A 7500-nucleotide genomic window follows, 5' to 3' on the forward strand; every position below is an offset into this window, starting at 1 on the left:
AGCCCAGTGTGCAAAAGCTCGTTGATATATCGTAATTTTATTCTAACGTACTCCTTGTAATTTCTTCGTTATATTAATTATTGAACTCAATCGCCTTTTGGTCGAGCGAACTTCAGCAGCAGTTAGCAGCCATTATCAATTCCAAGTATTGCACTGCGCATCCTGTTCTGCGCATATGGTTTGTCAATATTTATACATTTGTCAAATTTGCAACATTGTAAATACGGCGAAAGTCGATCATACACGACGAAACAGTTCTCAAAACACGCGAGAGAAGTTGTGAATGACGCATAACTCTTTGCGAATAAGCGCGCGCATTCCGAGAACATGGCGAATATTGTTGTATCGATCTACGATAATCGAGATAGTCAGGTGACCTATATTTTTTATTGCATCATTTTGGTGTACAAATTATCCCCTTTAAATTACAAATTTTTTTTACAAATTTATCGGAAGGAAAAAAAGATATACCAGCAGAGAAGAGGAGGAGGCGCCAGTTCAAATCGTTGTAAAGCCGAACAGGTTCTATAAAATATACTTTTAATCCAAAAATATATTTCAGGAAAGCAAAAGCAGTTAATTGCCGATTAAAATAAAAAGAGGCTTCAGTATGTGAATCGATCGATACAGAGAATTTGTTAATTAATTGTTATCGATAAACAAGGTGCGGTTACACGGGGCACTTTTACCGCTGTAAATGACCCTCTTACCACGGAAAACTGCACTTAGTCCGTGTGACCGACATTTCCCAAGGTAAACTTCCCATGTTAGATTTCCATGGATACGTCAAAAAGATCAGTGAAAGCGCCCATGACATTTAACGTGGGAAGTTGGTAGGGTTTTTTGATGCCCGAGGTACAAGAGCCAATTGCGATGCTGATGAAGTTGTGATTAAATTTCCCGCCAATAAATTGCGTGAGATTTCGTTTTACCTCGGTAATCTTCGTAACGTGTGACCCCTAGTTAACACGGTATACTAAAACCCAAGTGTGAGGCACCGCGGGATTATTTACCATGGGAAATGGCATTTACCATGGTGAGTGTAACCGCTCCTACAGTAAATTGCCGGAAAAAAGGCTAAAGTTACTCAGGGAATGATGTCGCACACCTTATGGATACGTCTACCCGAGAAAAATGAAAAAAAAAAAGGTTGCACGAAGCATGTGGCTCATGAAGTACCTACGATAAAAGAAAAAATACCGTATCTATTTTTTTTCTTAAATCCTGTCCCAAAATACGCGTCGTATAGGCACAAAATTAGAAAGGATAACCATTAATTAACACATTGTCACCCAACTCAATCCAAACTAGAGCCCGCTAACTTCTCCACAGTCACTACACAATGCAGTTAGATAGATAGATAGTTGGATAGATAGATACTGTGTTTATTTCCTTCCGTTTTGCAGCTAAGGCTGAATTACACGAATGGGGTCAATACTAGAATACATATTATTATGAATACTTATATGTTACGAATTCACATAGTCTCTTTGTATTACATGGTTGTCTAATTAAATTCGTTTTTCCTGACCTGAGCGTGTAACCATGATAATTTGTATGCGATGCAGTAGATGTAAGCACCGAGCGTAATGGCTCTTGCGCGCGAACATCGTGTAGACAATTGACGCAAGCTTGACCACAAGGGTCTGCAGAGGAGACCAGACGCGACTAGAGCCTCGCTGTACGCCAGGCCAGGAAATACTATTCGGAGGGCCTTCCTCTGTACGCCCTCACCAACATCACTCAAATACTCTGGTAGAGCGGCCCAAACTGGTGAACCATACTCGAGGATTGATCTTACAAGGGCGCAATAGATAGCAATTAAATCTTCAGCTGGAACCTTTGATCTCGCTTGCAAACACGTTTAACATAACACGCTGAAGTTTGAACGAGAGAAACGCCCCAATCCACCGAATGAGACATTGGCTAACATTTAAGTGCTTAAGTTCTTCAGTGAGGGCGTTATGATCGACCAAATCGAATCCTTTAGAAGAATCGGCAAAGAAAATGCGCGCATAGTTGTCTCCTCTGTCAATTGATGCTAGTTTATTAGTTTATTCTAAGGGCTTTGATAGATAACAATATGGTTTGCTGTACTCACCCGCGCAAGAGCAAGGAATGATAATGAAAAAGATAACTCCCTTTTCGCCTTCATTGTAAAGTCAGCGAGAAGTTTTCAGATATTTTGTGTTTTACTCGAAATACCATACATTCGAGCCAGGTTCGTTTCGCCCCTAAGGGGACTAAAATCGCTTGACGTTAGACAGAGTAAGCTCTATAAATGTCTCTTTATAGACAAAGTCTAGTTTTTGTAGTCTCTTTATAAATGTCTACATAAATGTCTTTTTATAAATGTCTCATTTGAGAGGACCCCAATGCTGTCAACCCCAATGCTGTCAACTCTTTCGCCGCTAAGCAGTTGCTCATTAATAGACTGCATAGAGTAAAATCATCTAGCAATCGACAGGGTAAAATCCCTATTTGGCCGCTTTAGGACGCAAAGGAGGTAACCAAAGTTGACAGTTCAGGTGTTGATAGTTGCCCCTAGAGGTAACTGAGCTTACGCTATTTTTACGCTGGTCTGGATTAAGTACAATGTCAGTGACAGGAATGTCTTGAATTCTTCCAAAAAAGGGTTTTTTCGAGAATGTACCCAGAATGCATCTTTATTGAACAGGCTACCCACTGGTCTGCGCATATCTTCATCCACGCTGTATTCCTCCGACAAACGAATATTCTTTAAGTTTTCAGGAGTATCGACCGACAGTGACACGGTGAAATCCTGGGTTGGCGCCAGTGCGGTATTCATAGGTTGGGCTGGTCCCAGTTCTGTAAGTCGTAATAAAGATGACCCAATTGGTGATGAGTGATCACAAGAGAAGAGTATGAAGGTAAGAGAGGTAATCCCCCTAATTGGTCCTATCGTAATCCCTCTTAATTTATTTTTTTTAGATCTCCTGCGTGATCCGGTATTCCCACGAAGGTTAACTGATAGCCAATCATATGTCCTCATTTTTACCAATCATTGCGTGGGAATTTGCCCAGCTGTCAACATTGGTAAAAATACTGCGGGCTTGTGAAACGCCCCCGGTATTTGCGAACCGCAGTTTTAGCCATTAAAAGTTCAACAATTCTAGAGTAAGGACAGACTGCTCAAAGTCTAATAAAGAGTCTATGTAAAGAACACACATCGACCATTATCCCTGATATTGTGAAGCTACGTCAAAATTTAATTAGTGTTCATAGAAGTAAAATGCTAATGAGAAAAAGAGGAAACTGTTAAGTTTTGAAAACATGTTTTGACAGAACAAACTGTCATCGTGAGTTACGTTGTGAGAGCCCGACGCTCAACCAACTGAGCCACCGGTGCACGGAGGAAGCCAGGAGCGTTAGGGTATATAAGGGTAAACGTGGTAGAACGAGGTTAGATTGAGAAAGATGAGGGTAAACGTGGTTAACTTAGGGTAGATGAGGGTAAACGCGGTTAACTTAGGGTACATGTGGGTAAACGCGGTTAACTTAGGTAAGATGAGAGTAAACGCGGTTAACTTAGGGTACATGTGGGTAAACGCGGTTAACTTAGGGAAGATGAGGGTAAACGCGCTTAACTTAGGGTAGATGTAGGTAAAAGTGGTCAACTTAGGGTAAATGAGGGTAAACGTGGTTAACTTAGGGTACATGTGGGTAAACGCGGTTAACTTAGGGAAGATGAGGGTAAACGCGCTTAACTTAGGGTAGATGTAGGTAAAAATGGTCAACTTAGGGTAGATGAGGGTAAATGTGGTTAACTTAGGGTAGATGAGGGTAAATGTGGTTATTTTAGGGTAGATGAGAGTAAACGTGGTTAACTTAGGGTAGATGTGGGTAAACACGGTTAACTTAGGGTAGAGAAGGGTAAACGTGGTTAACTTAGGGTAGATGTGGGTAAACGTGGTTAACTTAGGGTAGATGTGGGTAAATGTGGTTAACTTAGGGTAGATGTGGGTAAACGTGGTTAACTTAGGGTAGATGTGGGTAAATGTGGTTAACTTAGGGTAGATGTGGGTAAATGTGGGTAAATGTGGTTAACTTAGGGTAGATGTGGGTAAATGTGGGTAAATGTGGTTAACTTAGGGTAGGTGAGCGTAAATGTGGTTAACTTAGGGTAGATGAGGGTAAATGTGGTTATTTTAGGGTAGATGAGAATAAATGTGGTCAACTTAGGGTAGATGATGGGTAAACGTGGTTAACTTAGGGTAGATGTGGGTAAACACAGTTAACTTAGGGTAGAGAAGGGTAAACGTGGTTAACGTAGGGTAGATGTGGGTAAACGCAGTTAACTTAGGGTAGATGAGGGTAAATGTGGTTAACTTAGGGTAGATGTGGGTAAACGTGGTTAACTTAGGGCAGATGAGGGTAAATGTGGTTAACTTAGGGTAGATGTGGGTAAATGTGGTTAACTTAGGGTAGATGAGGGTAATGGTGGTTAACTTAGGGTAGATGAGGGTAAATGAGGTTATTTTAGGGTAGATTAGGGTGAATGTGGTCAACTTAGGGTAGATGTGGGTAAACGTGGTTAACTTAGGATAGATGTGGGTAAACGTGGTTAACTTAGGGTAGATGTGGGTGAACGTGGTTATCTTAGGGTAGATGAGGTTGAACGTCGTTATCTTAGCGTAGATGAGGGTAAACATGGTTAACTTAGGGTAGATGTGGGTAAAAGCGGTTAACTTAGGGTAGATGAGGGTAAATGTGGTTAACTTAGAGTAGATGTGGGTAAATGTGGTTAACTAAGTGTAGATGAGGGTAAATGTGGTTAACTTAGGGTAGATGTGGGTAAACGTGGTTAACTTAGGGTAGATGTGGGTAAATGTGGTTAACTTAGGGTAGATGTGGGTAAATGTGGTTAACTTAGGGTAGATGAGGGTAAATGTGGTTAACTTAGGGTAGATGAGGGTAAATGTGGTTATTTTAGGGTAGATGAGGGTAAATGTGGTCAACTTAGGGTAGATGAGGGTAAATGTGGTTAACTTAGGGTAGAGAAGGGTAAACGTGGTTAACTTAGGGTAGATGTGGGTAAACGTGGTTAACTTAGGGTAGATGAGGGTAAATGTGGTTAACTTAGGGTAGATGTGGGTAAACGTGGTTAACTTAGGGTAGATGTGGGTAAATGTGGTTAACTTAGGGTAGGTGAGCGTAAATGTGGTTAACTTAGGGTAGATGAGGGTAAATGTGGTTATTTTAGGGTAGATGAGAATAAATGTGGTCAACTTAGGGTAGATGATGGGTAAACGTGGTTACCTTAGGGTAGATGTGGGTAAACACGGTTAACTTAGGGTACAGAAGGGTAAACGTGGTTAACTTAGGGTAGATGTGGGTAAACGCAGTTAACTTAGGGTAGATGAGGGTAAATGTGGTTAACTTAGGGTAGATGTGGGTAAACGTGGTTAACTTAGGGTAGATGAGGGTAAATGTGGTTAACTTAGGGTAGATGTGGGTAAATGTGGTTAACTTAGGGTAGATGAGGGTAAATGTGGTTAACTTAGGGTAGATGAGGGTAAATGTGGTTATTTTAGGGTAGATGAGGGTAAATGTGGTCAACTTAGTGTAGAGAAGGGTAAACGTGGTTAACTTAGGGTAGATGTGGGTAAACGCGGTTAACTTAGGGTAGATGAGGGTAAATGTGGTTAACTTAGGGTAGATGAGGGTAAATGTGGTTAACTTAGGGTAGATGTGGGTAAACGTGGTTAACTTAGGGTAGATGTGGGTGAACGTGGTTATCTTAGGGTAGATGAGAGTGAACGTGGTTATCTTAGCGTAGATGAGGGTAAACGTGGTTAACTTAGGGTAGATGTGGGTAAAAGCGGTTAACTTAGGGTAGATGAGGGTAAATGTGCTTAACTTAGAGTAGATGAGGGTAAATGTGGTTAACTTAGTGTAGATGTGGGTAAACGTAGTTATCTTAGGGTAGATGAGGGTAAATGTGGTTAACTTAGGGTAGATGAGGGTAAATGTGGTTAACTTAGGGTAGATGTGGATGAACGTGGTTATCTTACGGTAGATGAGGGTAAATGTGGTTAACTTAGAGTAGATGATGGGTAAACGTGGTTAACTTAGGGTAGATGTGGGTAAACACAGTTAACTTAGGGTAGAGAAGGGTAAACGTGGTTAACGTAGGGTAGATGTGGGTAAACGCAGTTAACTTAGGGTAGATGAGGGTAAACGTGGTTAATTTAGGGTAGATGTGGGTAAAGGCGATTAACTTAGGGTAGATGAGGGTAAATGTGGTCAACTTAGAGTAGATGTGGGTAAATGTGGTTAACTTAGTGTAGATGTGGGTAAACGTGGTTATCTTAGATCTTAGGGTAGATGAGGGTAAATGTGGTTAACTTAGGGTAGATGAGGGTAAATGTGGTTAACTTAGGGTAGATGTGGGTGAACGTGGTTATCTTACGGTAGATGATGGTAAATGTGGTTAACTTAGAGTAGATGATGGGTAACCGTGGTTAACTTAGGGTAGATGTGGGAAAACACGGTTAACTTAGGGTAGAGAAGGGTAAACGTGGTCAACTTAGGGTAGATGAGGGTAAATGTGGTTAACTCAGGGTAGATGTGGGTAAACGTGGTTAACTTAGGGCAGATGTGGGTAAATGTGGTTAACTTAGGGTAGATGAGGGTAAATGTGGTTATTTTAGGGTAGATGAGGGTAAATGTGGTCAACTTAGGGTAGATGATGGGTAAACGTGGTTAACTTAGGGAAGATGTGGGTAAACACGGTTAACTTAGGGTAGAGAAGGGTAAACGTGGTTAACTTAGGGTAGATCGATGTGGGTTAATGTGGTTAACTTAGGGTAGATGAGGGTAAATGTGGTTAACTTAGGGTAGATGTGGGTAAACGTGGTTAACTTAGGGTAGATGTGGGTAAATGTGCTTAACTTAGGGTAGATGTGGGTAAACGTGGTTAACTTAGGGTAGATGTGGGTAAATGTGGGTAAATGTGGTTAACTTAGGGTAGGTGAGCGTAAATGTGGTTAACTTAGGGTAGATGAGGGTAAATGTGGTTATTTTAGGGTAGATGAGAATAAATGTGGTCAACGTAGGGTAGATGATGGGTAAACGTGGTTAACTTAGGGTAAACACAGTTAACTTAGGGTAGAGAAGGGTAAACGTGGTTAACGTAGGGTAGATGTGGGTAAACGCAGTTAACTTAGGGTAGATGAGGGTAAATGTGGTTAACTTAGGGTAGATGTGGGTAAACGTGGTTAACTTAGGGCAGATGAGGGTAAATGTGGTTAACTTAGGGTAGATGTGGGTAAATGTGGTTAACTTAGGGTAGATGAGGGTAATGGTGGTTAACTTAGGGTAGATGAGGGTAAATGAGGTTATTTTAGGGTAGATTAGGGTAAATGTGGTCAACTTAGGGTAGATGTGGGTAAACGTGGTTAACGTAGGGTAGATGTGGGTGAACGTGGTTATCTTAGGGTAGATGAGGTTGAACGTGGTTATCTTAGCGTAGATGAG

The sequence above is a fragment of the Montipora foliosa genome, chromosome 14, assembly GCF_036669935.1.
Source record: "Montipora foliosa isolate CH-2021 chromosome 14, ASM3666993v2, whole genome shotgun sequence".
Taxonomy (NCBI): Eukaryota; Metazoa; Cnidaria; class Anthozoa; order Scleractinia; family Acroporidae; genus Montipora; species Montipora foliosa.